Source organism: Amblyraja radiata, chromosome 23 (genome assembly GCF_010909765.2).
Source record: "Amblyraja radiata isolate CabotCenter1 chromosome 23, sAmbRad1.1.pri, whole genome shotgun sequence".
Classification (NCBI taxonomy): Eukaryota; Metazoa; Chordata; class Chondrichthyes; order Rajiformes; family Rajidae; genus Amblyraja; species Amblyraja radiata.
In genome coordinates this window covers 28,595,843-28,612,672 of record NC_045978.1, presented here as the reverse complement: position 1 = coordinate 28,612,672, position 16,830 = coordinate 28,595,843, and the positions used below count along the sequence as shown (strand labels likewise).

At 39.9% G+C, this 16,830-nt stretch overlaps 1 protein-coding gene across 5 annotated transcripts in view; it reads left to right on the top strand.

The window, feature by feature from the left end:
* The window catches only part of LOC116986401 (eyes absent homolog 1-like), a 216,486-nt gene that overhangs the window by 27,769 nt on the left and 171,887 nt on the right, over positions 1 to 16,830 (top strand). The window lies entirely within an intron of this gene.

Sequence of the window (16,830 nt, the reverse complement as noted above, 5' to 3'; positions counted from 1 at the left end):
GGTATTGGTTTTTAATTATTGATTACCGTACAAAAATCGTTATGGATCTACAAAGGCAGTTCACATCACCAATTTAAAACAAGGATTTGGAGAAAGTAAGTAGGAAAATTGGAGCCAAAATATGTGTAACTATTTTCAACATTGTCTTAATTTTTTTTAAACTTTATATTACAATCCACAACTATTTATTGAAGGGCATCAAAGCTGTTGTGATCACTGTCAGATTTTCAGTTCACTTGGTGAGATCAGCCTGTATTTATTTAGTACCTTTAACACAATAAACCATCCCAGGAACCTTCAGGGAGGTGCATGATAAACAAGGACTGTTAATCACAAATGAGAATATTAGAATATAACTGAAAGCTTAATTAGTTTAGTTTAGTTTAGATACAGTGGGGAAACAGGCCCTTCAGCCCACCGAGCCCACACCGACCAGCGATCCCCGCACATTAACACTATCCTTCATATATAATGTTATATTTATACCAAGCCAATTAACATACAAAGCTGTACGTCTTTGGAGTGCAGGAGGAAACCGAAGATCTCTGAGAAAATCCATGCGGTCACGGGGAGAACGTGCAAACTCCATACAGACAGTACCCATCGTCAGGGTAAAACTCAGGTCGCTGGCGCTGTAATCACTGTAAGGCAGCATCACTACTGCTGCGCCACCCACCGTGCTGCCCATTAATTAAAGTTTGATTAAAGAGATAGGTTTCGATAATAGATAGGTTGAGAAGTTAATGGATTGCAAGACAGGCTAAAGTAGGCTGGAAATAGAAGAGCAACGAGTAGAAATTAAAAAAGAGAAATGCTGGCAGAACATCAGAACTGGTGAAGGATCTTTGACTTGAAATGGTAACTTGTTTCTCTTTCCACAGATACTGCTTGACTGTTCTACCAGCATTTCTGTTTTTGTTTTGGGTTCCAACATCTACATTTTATTCGTTTTCTACTCAAGTTGGAATAGCTGTCAATAAACAGTGGGGATGTGGAAGATGCCAAACTTACAACACTTATAGAGCTATGCAGAGAATGGGGTGTAATTTGTTAAAGAGAAAAAGATTTGTTAATCAATGCATCAACATGCCCAAAGAATGCCCAGAGTCTTTTATCCAGAGTAGAGGAATCGAGAAACAAATAACATAGGTTTAAGATGAAAGGTGAAAGATTTATTAGGAACCAGAGGGCCAACTCTTTGACTCAGATGGTGATGGGTATATGGAATTAACTGCCAGAGGAGGTAGTTGAGGCAGGTACCATAACAGCATTTAAAAGACACTAGGACAGGTACATGGATAGGAAAGAATTAAAGGGATTTGGGCCAAACGCAGGCAAATGGGATCAGCTTAGAAGGGGCATCTTGTCCGTCATTGCTGTGTTGGGCTAAAGGGCCTGATCCCTTCTATATGACTCTATGATCCCCTAAAAAAGCAATGACATTACCACAAAACTTGTACATTGAATATTTGTAAACCGAGGAATTACTATATAGGACTGGAGAAGGACTCCTAGGATGGGAAAATAGAGGGGATTGAAAGACAAAGGTGAGCATTTTAAAATTTAGATATTGGGGTATTTGGTCTATATACGTCATCAGACACAATCGTGATAGGTGACTAAAATAGATCATTTCATGATAAATATAAAGTTCTTTTTTTTCCAACAAAGAGTTCTCTGATGTTTGGAGAACAAGGTTGGAGGAACAGCACTTCATATTTCGCTTGGGCACCTTACGACCCAGCAGTATTTCTCTAACCAAGTAAGCATTGCATTCCCTCTCTCTCCATCCCTCACCTCCCTAGTCATCGTACTAGTTTGACTGTCATCCTGTTGAGTTTCATTGTCTTTCTAACTCTTTATCACCTAACCCACAGCCAACAATGGACCATTGTGGGATCCACCTTTCCTTGATCATCATTATTTCTTTGCATATCTTTCATTCATTAGTTCGATATATCTCTATATCACCGTCTATATCTGTCTTTTCCCTTTCCCCCGACCAGCAGTCTGAAAAATGTCTCAACCCAAAACGTCACCTATCCTTTTCTCCAGATATGCTGCCTGACTCGCTCAGTTACTCCAGCTTCTTGTGTCTATCCAAGGTTTACTGAAGATTGTGTTTCTGGTGAGCAATAGCCCAGTGTTTGAAAAGTCTCAGTTTTCATCTCTGATCTCAAGTTTCCAAGGATTCGGAATAATTTTATTTTCTTTCTGCCTTGAAAAGTAATGTAAGAATGGCACCTACTGCAATGTAAAGAGTACATTGCCTACACCAGCGACTACAGATAATCGAGGACAATTAAACAAAATCCAAGTTTCACAGTCTTAGCTGCTGAATGCCAGACCTAATGCCAGGCACATGACGCATCTGTAAACGTCCATACACAGCGTGTCAAAGACAGGATCTGACTTTTAGTAGGAAAGGGTTGGAACATTTCATATATTTTCCTTCAGCTTGTTTGGAAAACTGATACATCACCCAAAAACATCCAGGTTTAAGTAGAATTCTATGTAAATGGATTTGAATCACAGCAAAGCTTTTCACTGTACCTCAGTACACGTGACAATAAACTAAACTGAACAAATGGAAACTTCTGGAATTGCCCATCATATTATTGTGCGGACTCTGTCACTACAAGGGCAGCAGAGGTTCAACAGAAACACACCATCTACTCTAATGCCATGGGAGGTTCTTGTTATACAGTTATACAGCACATAAACAGGCCCTGCCGCCCAACTAGTCCAAGTTGCTTAACTGAGCTAAGCTCCCTTGCTGTGCCTGGCTCACAACCCTCCAAACCCTCCCATACATCTGTCCAAGTGTCTTTTAAATGTCATAAATCTACTTTATCAGAGGGGAAAGGGTCTTGGTGAAGTTACATGAACCTACAACATGGAGTTAACATAGAAGACGCAGAGACTCAGACATTTATTAAGAATCTAGAGGACAATATTACAGAACCCCAGTTATCTAATGTTAATGAGGCTCCTACTGAATCTGGCACTTAACCCAGTAGAAAAAGCAGGAGGATTACAGCCTCTTGCTCGTGTAGACAGATTGGCAATAAAACAACTTGATATTAACATTCTGCCATGCTTGTGTAAGAAAAGAGAGTTAACACCCATTTTCTGTTTCCAGTACTCTTTGATCTGAAGGGCATTTGGTACGTTTGCCATCATTGGTTGAGGCATTGAGTATAATAATCCTGATGCAGCTTTATAGGAATTTGGTTAGGGCCAATTTGGAGTGTTGCGTGCAGTTCTGGTCACCCCATTACAGGATGTATGTGGGAGCTTTGGAACGGTTGCAGAGGAGGTTTACCAGGATGATGCCTGGATTAGATGGTATTAGATACAGTGAAAGGTTGGGCAGACTTGTATTGGTTTTTCTGGAATGCCAGAGTTTTAAAGAGACTGGATAGAAGCATATACGATTATGACAGGCATAGATGGGGTGGACAATCAGAATAAAAATATCAAATACTAGTGGGCATAGCTTTAAGGGGAAAAGGACAACGTTTAAAGGAGCTGTGCGGGGCAAGTTTTTTTTACACAGAGGGTGGTGAGTGCATGAGGCACACTGCTGGGTGATGGTCTGAAGAAGGGTCTCGACCCAAAACGTCACCCATTCTTTCTCTCCAGAGATGCTGCCTGTCCCACTGAGTTACTCCAGCATTTTGTGTCTAAAAATGATGGTGGAGGAAAATACGATAGTGGCTTTTGGAATTTTGGAATAGGCATAAATATGCAGGGAATGGAGGGATGTGGATTATGTGCAGGCAGGTAAGAGTTGGCACAGACATTGCACGCCGAAGGACTTGTCCCTGTGCTGTGCTGTTCTATGTTCTATGTTCTATGATTTTTATTTTGAGCTATTTCAGCTTTCTCCTTCCTGCTTCTCAGACACACAAGTGCAGAGTGAAACTCAGGAAATTTCTAAGGTCAGAATCAGTCAATACGAAGACTGGTAAATAATGGATCGGCTCAATTATAGATCGCTATGAATTGTTTATCAAGTATTCCATCTTAGCTTATTCATTAATGGCTCACCTCCCTTTCACTATTTATCCTCCAGTTGACCTCAGGGTATCCGATTTACAGCAAGTGGATGGATCATTAGAAGGAAAGGCAAAGTTAAACACAGAGGTGCCTTAGCAACATAATAAGTATTGTGCTTCACATAGAGAGTTTACTCAAACCTGCTTACTCAAACCTTGGTTGGTTTTAGATCCGTGCATTAATTAAGGAGTGGCAAGATTCAATCAATATTCCTTTTAACAATTATTTTTGTGAATTCATTGTTAATGTTTTGTTTGATGAATTAAATAATTCCCATGAAGAAATGGGTCTAAATTGCAGGTGCACCTAATAAATGGCAAGATTGGGTACTGTGAGATTACAGCAATGGAAGGTATCCATTATTTGTGATAATAGGTTATGATGCAGCGCAGTGGCACAGCGATAGTAATGCTGCCTTACAGCGCCAGAGTCCCGGGTTCGATCCTGATTATGGGTGCTGTCTGTATGGAATTTGAACTTTCTCCCTGTGACCACATGGGTTTCTCTGGGTGCTCTGGTTTCCTCCCGCTTCCATGCAGGTTTGTAGGTTAAATGGCTTCTATAAATTGTTGCTAGTGTGCAGGATAGAACTAGTGTACCGGTGATTGCTGGTCGGTGTGGACTCGGTGGGCCGAAGGGCCTGTTTCCATGCTGTATCTCTAAACTAAACTAAACTAAACAGTATAGTTGAATCAAACATTCTAAATTCATTCATCATTGTGTTTAGTCCAAACTGAAAATTAGATCTCTTGAATGGTTAACTAAATCTGTTTGATATTGATTTCAAAAGTCCGAATACAAATATATCTATTTAATTAACACCTCCTGAAAAGCATTCACAGCATAGTACTAGAATCACAAAACAAGTATCACACATAATCCGTGCAGAACAAAATCCTGACCTCAAGTAATTGTAAATAAATTAATATTGATTGGCTTAATTTCCCTGTTGATAAAACGTATGGCAATTAAGAAGCAGTGGCACAATAAACTGGAAAAATTATTTACAAGCACCACACAAGCTCCAGATCAACATATTTAACTATTTCACGCTGCAGCTTAATTGTAGCTTTGCTATGGCCACATTTGGACTATTGCGTGAATTCAGGTTTCCTCAATACAGGAAGGGTGTGGAGGCTTTGAAAGGGTGCAGAGGACGTTTATAAGAATGATGCCTGAATCAGGGGGTATTATGTATACAAAATCAGGGGTTAATAGCTAAGAGAAACCTCTTCATCTCACTCCTAAATGGCTCCTTATTCAGAGACTGTGACCCCTAGTTGTGGACTCCTCAGCCAGCAGAAGCATCTTCCCTGCATCCAGCCTGTTGAACGCAGTAAGATTTCTGTAATTTTCAAAAAGGTTTCATTTCATTATTATCACCAAGACCCGGCATAATTGCAATAAGGTACTGAAAACCTCTCATAATAAGGATCATGTTTCAGTTAGCATTCCTAATAGTTTGCTGGACGTTCAGGTTAGTTTACCATGCGTCTAGAGAGATATAGCGTGGAAACAGGCACTTCGTCCCACCAAGTCCATGTCAACCATTGATCACCTCTTAACACTAGTTCTATGTTACCCAACTTTCACATATATCCCTACACACAAGGAGCAATTGACAGAAGCCAATTAACCCACAAACTCACATGTCTTAGAGATATGGGAGGAAACCGGAGCACCCAGAAAACGTGTAAACTCCACACAAACAGTACGCGAGGTCAGGACCGTACCCAGGTCTCGTTGCTGTGAGGCAGCAGCTCTATCATCTGCATCACTGTGCTGCCCTGTGACTTTTAGACAATGGCACATATTTCTTTTCAACATAAACTCTATTGAATTTCTCACCATTTAAATAATACCCTGTTTTTCGGCATTTTATATACAAAGTTGTCCACATTATATTGCATGTACCATGCTCTTTCCCACTCATTCAGTTTGCCTCCAACCTCTTGAAATTTCTTTAAATCCATCTCCCTGCTCACAGTCCCACCCAGTTTAGTATTATCAGCAAACTTGGAAATATGACTCTTGGTCACTCAGCTAAATCTTTAATATAAATAGTGAATAGCTAGGCCACAGACAATGATCGCTGTGATATCCCACTGATCACTACCTGCCTACTTCTTCCCACTATTTGCTTTCAGTCCAAGAATCTATTGTCAACCCACATCAAAACGTTACCTTGATCACTAGTCAATCTGTGACTCTTGTTGAGCAACCTCCTGCATAGGACCTTAGCGAAAGCCTAAACTGAACTTCCACATCCAAAGCACAGCTAACTTCTGGAATGGAGAAACAAGAAACTGCAAATGCTGGATTCTTGAGCATAACACAAAATGTTGGAGGAACTCAATGGGTCAGGCAGCATCTAGGAAGGGAATGTACAGGCAAACATTCTGGTCGGGACACTTCCTTCCTCATGCTGACAGATGATGTTTTGGGTTGGGGTCAGTCATCTGCCCATTTTCTCCCCAGATGCTGCCTCACCCGCTGAATTCGTCCAGCACTTTGTGTTTTGCCCCTCTAGAATTGTTGACCTTCTCAGTCATGTTAGTGTTTATGACTAAAAGTAGGAAGAAAGAAAGTAAGACTTACATTTATATATGAGTAGGAGAGAACTGCAGATCCTGGTTTATACCGTAGATAGACACAAAATGCTTGAGTAACTCAGCTTGAGACTTGAGTAACTCCGTAAATTGCTCTAGTGTGGATGTGAAAGTGGGGTAACATAGAACTAGTGTGGATGGGTGATTAATGGTTGGCGTGGACTTGGTGGGCTGAAGGGCCTTTCTTTCAATCAAAGGCTGTGGGTATTTCTGTAAGTAACAATTGTTAACCGTCTGGTTTGGCTGGTACTGTGACAATTACAATGGGATTGGCACAGTGATGGTGGTGGGAGAATAGGCGCAAAACACGTCCCTCTGAAAGTAAAGGGAGACGAAGAAAACCTCATGGATAACTTAGTGAAAGAAGAATGAAAATTAAAAGTGCTGAAAACACATATCAGGTAGCACCTGTGAGGAAAAAACAGGGTGAATATTTTTGTAAAAGAGCAAGATTTGAAGTAGAACTAAGTAAAACAAAACTTTTATCACACATGCGCTTCATATCTAGAACAGAAAATAATCCCAAATCAATTTGTAACGGCAAAATCCGAATATTTGAGTCTTTGGGGCAGGGTGAACAAAGCTATTTGCGTCTTAATTAAGTTTAGTTTTTGCAAATAAGGTTTGTATTTAAAGAGCTATAACTCTAGCTTTAATACATTGTATATTTTCATTTGTGTCACTTTGATGATAAATTAAAATATTTCAGGAAGTTTTCTTTATTACAGTACGAATGAAGAGCTGTTATTTGAGATAGCACGTCCTAATCTATTCTTGACTAACGCTCGATAAAACTAACTGTTAGTTGCCCAATTGTAGACTGCCCTTAATAAAATTCCCTGTGAGAAAATAATAGTTTGGTTGATTTAAAGTACTGTGTAGTTAACGTTGCCGCAATACCTTTGCAGTCCATGCAAGATTAGCTGTGGAAGATGTTGTCTTTTTGGTGACCAAGCAATCTGTCATGAAACTGCTACTAAAGAATTCAATCATGCAAAATTGAGCCAAGATGTTTGCTGGCGATCATTGCTACACTTGCACTGCATAGGATTGGACATCTCTGTGATGATCCAGACCTCTATAAAGGAAACACATCCTGGGTGAGTTGGGTCAAGGATGCTGATGATTATTACAGACAAGAACAGAAGGGTCGTGCAAGAATGAAGAGAGTAGATGCATTGGTAATATAATATAATTCATGAACTTCTTGAGTGGTAGAGCCATCTCAAGGGGCCATACAGGTTACTCCGACTTCTATTCCTTGTGTTCTTTAGAAAAACAGACAGTGAAATAGGGAAGGGAAAACATAGTTTGATTTGCCTGAGGGGACCTGTTACTGGCCAAACAACCAACTGTTACGGCACAATTTTATTTGATTTAACTTCCTATCCCTGTTCCCCAAACTGTGAATGTGAGAAACTGGGGCCAAGTGGAAATAGAAATTAATAATTCAGTGGTGCAGCTCATAGAGCTGCTGCCTCACAGTGCCAGGGACCCAAGTTTGATCTTGACCTTGGATGCTGTCTGTGCAGAGTTTGCACGTTCTCCCTGAAATATGGGTTTTCTCCCGGTGCTCTAGTTTCCTTTCTACGTTCCCAAGACGTGCAGGTTTGTATGTTAATTGGTCTCTGTAAATTGCTCAATGGGATAGCATGGAATTAGTGTACGCTGGTGATCGATGGTCGGCATTGACTCAGTGGGTCAATGGACCTGTTACCTCGCTGTATCTATAAACTCTAAACTTTTCTAATTTTAGTGCAACTGCTAAACCACTTGCTGTTAATGTTCAAGAAGGAACTGCAGATGTTGGAAAAATCGAAGATAGATAAAAATGCTGGAGAAACTCAGCGGGTGAGGCAGCATCTATGGAGCAAAGGAATAGGTGACGACTCGGGTCGAGACCCTTCTTCAGACTGATGCCCACTGATGTCCACATCAGTCTGAAGAAGGGTCTCGACCCGAAACATCACCTATTCCTTCGCTCCATAGATGCTGCCTCACCCGCTGAGTTTCTCCAGCATTTTTATCTACCTTCTGCTGTTAATGTTCAGTGGGCTGACTTCATGTTGTTCATGTGAAAATGATTGCATTACACACGTTGTCTGTTTTAATGGCCCACATTAGAATACCAATTCTGTACTGCTACTCAACTCAAATTTCCCACTCACTCATGGCTTGAGCCATCAGAGCTCAACACTACATCCAGACTTGCTTCTCATCTTTATTTGTGTCAGGAGACCATGCTCCGATTTTGATGGCATTTCATCTGCATGTACAGGTGAATATATCTGTAGAGAGTTGAACCACAAGTACTAAATCTATAATATTGAAACGTTCAACCGAGTTCAAGGATGTCAATGGTCTCAGTAGAGAGGGCAGGGGAATCTAAGCAGACGGATACAATAAATAATTACCAGGATTAGTATTGTAATGGACATTAGTAGTCAAATTTCTGTCACAATTTTGCTTTTTAGAAGGAATAATTTAACTATCAAGAGTTGAGAGTATTTAATTGCATATCGACAATGGAATAATGAATTTCTTACTTGTAGCAGTTCAACAGGCCTGTAAATGCAATATACAGATAATATATAATAAATTAATTAATTAAAACTTTTTCTATGTGATTTGTAGATGTCCTGTTGACCAAAATATATGAAAGACTAACTTCAATTAACAGTTCTAGCTTTTGCTTCTCTTCTAAAATTTCTTCAAGAATTGAACCATTTTGATACAGATCAGTGCATTGCTAAGATTAATTCAGCTGAAGGGCACCAACATATTCAGCGACATCTTTGTTGATACTGTCAACATTTGTTTTCTTTTAAGACATGTTCAATTCGGATGCCTGCTGATATTATAAGATTGGGACCCCTTAACGACTTTAATAATCGTCTGTTCTTGTGCCTTATCTTTGGTATATGGAGCACGCTACCATAATTCCAAAGTTCAAATTCGTGGCTTTAGTCTTGTCCAGAAATCCCAACATGTGCTGTGTTGAACATTTGAGTACATTAAAGAAATCCATTTTTTTAATTGCTCACATTCTTTTGACATGATGGTAGGTTTGGACTTTAAAGTCTTTTTTGCACCTTCATATTGTAATTGTTTTACTATTCTTCAATTTTTTTATATCCTTCAAATTGATTTGATTTGTGAGCACCAACTGAAGAAGTCTGAAGTAGCCTGAAGAAGGGTTCTGACCCGAAACATCACCTATTCCTTTTCTCCGGGGATGCTGCCTGGCCCACTGAGTTACTTCAGCATTTTGTGTCTATCTTCATTATTCTTGGTATTGTTAAACATTCAGCAGGATACCTAGAATAGTGATCAGAAATGCTAGTCAGTATTTCTAATCTAATCAACTTAGTCCTAATTCTCCATGGATCTCGTAAGCAATAGATCACCAGAAAAGCAATAGAAAAGTGTGTCTGACATGGAAGTAGAAAATAGTGGGAATATTCATCAGGTCAGACAACATCTGTGGAGAGAGAAGCATATTTTACATCTCAGATGATTGATCGGGATTGAAGAAAGTTAGGCATCGAACATGTTCTGTTGCAAAGACGTCAGAGAGTGCAAAGGGAATGGCCGTGATAGGATGGAGATTAACAAGGACTGAATTGCACGAATGAAGGCAGTGCTGGCTTTGAGAGGACGGTGAAAGCCCCTTAATTACGACTGTTCCTCCTGGAAGAGGTGTAAATAAAAAGAGATGAATTAAAACTGAGAGAAAAATAATGCTGGAATTGTGGAATGCAAAAAAACGCCGTCATTGGAAATAGGTAATAACTATAAAGAATACTTGCAATGCTCAGTCAGTCAGCCAGCATCCGTGGAGAGAGAAAAAACAGTTAGCATCACAAGTGGGTAACTTTTCATGAAAACTGGAAAGCCTGTTTAGCTGAAATAGTTGGACAATTGTAATAATTTAATAATTTTAGATAACAGTCCCAGCACTTTTTAATGTTTCCTCTCTCTCTATTTTAATTAACCTCCAACGTCCATCTCTTCCACACAGAATATCTGCAGTTAATATGTCTCCACCCTCTCTCTGCTATCACAGCCATCACTTGCTCTTGAGATGGCTGTTAAGACCATTAAGACTCTCTTGATCTTCACCGATCACAGAGATTTCCCTTTTTATTCCGTTGCCCTCCCCCTTCTCTGTAACTTCTGACATGTTTCATTGCTGACGTTGCTTAGTTCTGATAAAAGGTCATTGACCAGAAACATTAACTGTGTTTCTCTCTCCACAGATATTGCATGACCTATTGAGTACTTCCAACATTTTCTTTTTTTAATTTCAGAGCATCTATACGGAGCTTGCTTTCACCAATTAGCATACTTATTGAAGACAACTAAAAAGCAGTTGAAATATCGAACATATGCATTTTGTTCCTGTAAAATATCCACCTTCAATGAAAGAATTCTAACTTTCCCACAAATTGTCGACATGAATGTCTTTTGAATAATCATCTCCCCTCCTTCTTGCCTCTTTTCTCGGCTAAATATAGCCTTCAATCTTTGATTTAAATCTTTTTGACTCAGCCTCACTCAAAATACTCTTCTCGATTTACCCCTGTCTACAACTTTCAATTGGTTGCCAAGGTTTGTGAGAAATGTATAAATGCCAGCATCTTTCAGAAAAGAGAAGGGGCTGTCATGTATGTAACTGCACTAATAATAACATTTGATTATGTTAGAAACCGTGTGTCAAACTTAGTTTCAAACTTACTATGATGGAAAGAAAAACAGCATAACTTTGCAAGATATGTAATGGTATTAACTGGGGGTCTGCATGTGTTTTCGAACTCTGAGATATTATGCCTGAGGTAAAGGGACAGCTATCAGCCCAGAAAAGCAAAGAGCTGCTTCATATTAGTTGCACAAACCGAAGGTGAAGTACACAAGTGTGTGAGTTTGACTGGGTTGGCAGGATTATTGCCTCAGGGTCAGAAAGCTGTGGACGTTTGGCACCAGGGAGTAATTTTACCTTTCTGCATCTTGTAAAATAGTAGCTTTGAATCAGAAGCCTACATTGCATCTTTATTCCCATTGACAACAATCAACATGAGGGATTGAGTGCTTGCTCTACTGTAGGACTGAGGGAATGCTGCAACATTGAAAGTGCGGCCTCTCAGATAACTGAGAAATTATTCATCTGGTTAGATGTGCATTACAGATTCAAGGGTGCTTGTGATGACTGACAATGTTCTGCAGGGAAACAACCAAAGAAATATAGATTTATTCACCATTCTTCATTTTGTTGCATGGGGAATATTTTTGGCATGGAATGTTTATCGTGTTGATAACTCCTGGAAAGCAAAAAAGTACCATTTATGTAAATGTTTTTTAACCTTGGAAAAACCTTGGATGATTGTTTATGAGACAAGCCCCAAATCAGGAGCTTTGTATTATCATTTATTCAATATGGTTCTGATTAGCATAGAATTGTTTAGTTTACCTTAGTGATATAGCATGGAAACAGGCCCTTCAGCTCACCGAGCCCACAGCGACATCGATCATCCCTTGACCACTAGTTCTTTGTTATCCCACCTTCTCATCCTTACACATTAGGTGCCAATTACAGCAGCCAATTAACCTGTAAACCCGCACATCTTTGGGATGTGGGAGGAAACCAGAGTATGCAATGGAAACCCACGCGGTCATAGGGAGAACGTGCAAACTCCACACAGACAGCACCCAAAGTCGGGATCAAACCCGGGTATCTGGCGCTGTGAGGCAGCATCTCTACCTGCTGCATCACTGTGCTGCCCTGTTTGTCAGAGTTTAACTTTATTGGTACTTTGACTTGATATGAATAGATTGTTCCCATCCGTACTGGAAAAAAAAACACAGAATTATCAGAAACAAAGAAATCCTTAAAATAGGTTTGTTAATGTTTTTTTATCTCTTCTTCTTTTACTCTCTTTGCTAAAGCTTAAAGTTTGCTTAGGAATTACCCTACGAGCATTGTTGTCTCATAAAAGGGTTTTATTTTCAACTCAAATTTCTAATTTGATGGGGGTGTTAACCAGTTTAAAATGTACAGGTTAATACAGCCATTAAAACGTGGAATCGCATTTGGTGTTAATGCCACAGCAATGTTTTGGAGATGTTAATTTCGGGGGTTTTAAAACCTACTTAAATCTGTAGTTTCATCAGCAGGCATGTGGGAAACATTGCTTTAGAATGTGAGATGAGACTTTGAATTATTGTGTCTTCAGAACTACCAATAGGGCGTTTGTCTGTACATTTATGGGCATCACAACCTCGAAGACCCACTGCTGGGGATTAAAGTGATTTGTAATTTTACTCTGACAGAAAGCCTCTCAGACCAACAACATTCAGGAAACAATAATGGCTGAGTAAAGGTTGAAGGGCAGGGGGGTCAAAGAGAAAAGTAATTAAAAATGGTTTAGCGACATGCATGTGCTAAACCTGTGCAAAAAGCTATGGGTTGGTAGAAGTACTAATTCACTTTATAGTGTGCAATGAATCCCCAGTGATTAATAATGCAGCATTTAAAATCCATCAGGATTATTTGGCTTATGTTGAACAGATATTTCATGTTGAATGCTGAAATGAAGTAGCACGTTTTACAGCAATAGAGATCTAGTAAAATCATGCCTCAGCCTTTGAAGCACCTTTACAGCTAATCTTTTAACCCAGCCCTTAAAGTTCTTCTTCATTCCAAGTTTATGGAATGAGTGGTATTGTGACCTGTAACATCAATGTCGAACATCAATAATGTAGGTCTGATCCCACACGCAGATACAGAAAAAAGTTGTTTACCTCAGATATTTCCTTGCAAAGAAGAACACAACACACATATTCATTTGGAAGTGAAATAACTGGGTTAGTTGGCAGCCAAATTCGATGAGACAAAAACTCACACATTTCCAAGGCATTCACTTTAGGAGGTGCTGGTTTAGCTCAGCTTAAAGATACAGCAGGGAAACAGGCTGTTTGGTCCACATAATTTATACCTAACCATCGACCACACGAGTTGTATGTTATCCCATTTGTTAATCCACTCCGTACATACTAGGATAAATTTAAGGAGGCCAGTTAATCTACAAAGGTACATGTCTTTGGGATTTGGGAAGAAACCGGAGCACCTAGAAGCAACTCACAGGAAAAAATATGCAAACTCCACACGGACAGCATCCGAAGTCAGGACAGAACTGGGGTGTGTGACACTATGAGGCAAAGGCTCTGTCAGCTGTGCCACTGTGCTATAGGTAGAGCCACTGTTTGAGGGAAGAATATGAAGGTATTTTGAAAGAACTGGGAACTATGCTCCAATAATGCCAGTCCCATCCGCACATTCAAGATGCTTATAACATTTTGATTCTGGATATCCTGCATTCCCCAGCAGTTGTATATAGCATCTGGATATGCAGGGAATGGAGAGATATGGGTTATGTGCAGGTGGATATATGATGGTCTTGGCATCATGTATGGCAGAGAAATTGTGAGCTGAAGGACCTATTCTTGTGCTGTACTGTTCTATGTTTTATGTTCCATCTCCCCAGGGAGAGGCAAAAAATAAAAAATACCACCACCTCTTAAAAGACAAAAATGAAACCTTATGAAGTTCGCTCCTCCACCCAAAAGCAATCAGAATGAGTCAAGAAGAATATGGTGTCCATTATGTACGTTAGATTCAGATTCAGGTTCAATCTTTATTGTCATTGTACAGTGTACAGTACCTACCTACTTTACCTACCATGCATTTCCATCTTGATGATGTGCAGTGAATCGTAACCAAGTGAATGAATTGGTAAATGTTGTTGAACATAAATATTATCTGTGACATTAAAAGATGCTTAGGCTCTTTGACATCCACCTAAGCAGCCAGATCCGACTAAAGTTTAACATCAGCTCGATGTGATAATATAGAGAATCAAATTCATTTAAAACATTCTTGGAGTTCATTCAGCCATTGTGTCTCTGCCAGCCGAGATTGGACTACCTGCCACTTCCTAGATCTTGATCGATATATTTATAAATCAGTAGGCCTGCATTAAATCCGCATTATAATCCTGCGTCCTTTATAAATATAGTGAATATTTCTGCCTTCAGCACCCTTTAAGGCAGTAAATTATAGTAAGGCAGTCCCAACCACTTATTGAGTGAAATAGGTTTTCTAAACGCCTCTCTTATCTTTCCACTGATTAAGTCAGTGAAACCTATTTCTTTTAAGTTTAAGTTTACTTTGCGTTTAGAGATACAACATGAGAACAGGCCTTTCGGCCCACTGACCACCGATCACCCATTCACCCACAAGTTATCCCATCTAATTTGGGGCAATTTACAGTGGCCAATTTTCACACTGTATCGTCTGTTCAAAAGAAAATGCTTAATTTCCCCTCACAATTCTATCGTTGCAACAACATCCTTGTCTGGAGAAGTATCTCGACCCGAAACGTCACCCATTCCTTCTCTCCACCCATTCATTCCTGTCCCGTTGACTTTCTCCAGCTTTTTTGTGTCTATCTTCGGTTTAAACCAACATCTGCAGATCCTTCCTACACATCCTTGTCTCTCTCCCCACATGGGTGCTATTACATCCATCCTATATTGTGCTGGCCAGAGGGGTACAGTGATTGTAGACCGACACACAGCCTGTCACTAGGGATCCAAATCCATGGCTAGGCTGCTCTCCCACACACTAAAGGACTAGACATGTATGGCATAATGTTTAAATGAAGTGCATATTTGCCCTTAATTGTAAAATCCAGCATACAAGTTGATATTCTAAAAACTGTATTCACGGGTGCATCATATGCCTGAGAAACCGTAAGAAATTCAAAGCCCCCTTTACCCACCACCTGGATCTCTCTCCCCAAGACCCCGTTTCCCCTCTGCCTTACCCACCATCAGGCTTTTAGTACCCCTCCTTCACAGCATAACATTTTCCAGACTGCAGTCATTCCTGTTGGCTCTATAACGAGGCACGTTTCATGTTCTGTTCTACAAGATTGCAAGATCTTCGAGCCATAGAGTTATACAGCTTGGAACCAAGCCCTTCAGCCCTACTTGTCCATGCCGACCAAAATGCCCCATCCACACTACATCTCTCTAAACCTTTCCTAACCGGGTACCTGTCCAAATGACTTTTAAATGTTGTTATAGTACCTGCCTCAACTACCTCCCCTGGCAACTCATTCCATATACCCCCACCCTCAGTGTGAAAAAGGTGCCCCTCGGGTTCCTGTTAATTTTTTTTCCCTCTTACCTTAAACCTATGATCTATTGGTATTTAATTCCCCTTCTCTGGATAAAAAACTGTGTTGGAATCTACCTTATTTATTCCATTTGTGATATTAGATACCTCTATAAAATTACCCCTCATCCTGCATTCCAAGGATTAAAGTCCTAACCTGCCCAACATCTCTATAGCTCAGCCCCTCAAGTCCTGACAATGATCTTGTGACCCAGGCATGCAGTTCTGCCATACCATGGTATTGTTTCCAAAGAGTTAATCTAGTGGACAGTTGACAGTTCATTAAAAAAGTGCAAAAAAAATTTAAGGGTATGCAAGAATCACTTATATACAGGGGCAACTTATACGCCTGATTGTATGGTTTATCCATGCACATATATGTTCTTTACATAACACAGAAGTACCACTTGGCTACTTAACCTTAACACAACATATCAGATAGTAGAAGATAATGTATTTGTTAAATATCCTTGGGGAATGGTGATTTGCTTTCGCACATTTATGAAGAGTCGATCAATAATGTGCTCCTGATGTTTAGAGATGCAGCAGGGAAAAAGCCTCATCAATCATCCACACACTATGTTATCCCACATTCCTACCCATCCCTACACACTAGAGGCAATTTACAGAGCCCAATTAACCTACAAACCTGCAGGTGTTTAGGATGTGGTAGGAAATCAGGGCACCCGGGGTTAAACCCACATGGTCATAGGGAGGACATGCAAACGCCACACAGACAGCACCCAAGGTCAGGATCGAATCTGGGTCTCTGGCACTGTGAGGCAGCAGCTCTACCAGCTCATGTCACAAAAAAATATGCATTTACTCAGAAAACAGCAGTCAATCTCAATTATTGAGATATGGTGTTTTTAAGATTTAAACAATCTAATAAAACCATAAATGTTTTATTCTTTTGTATTCCTA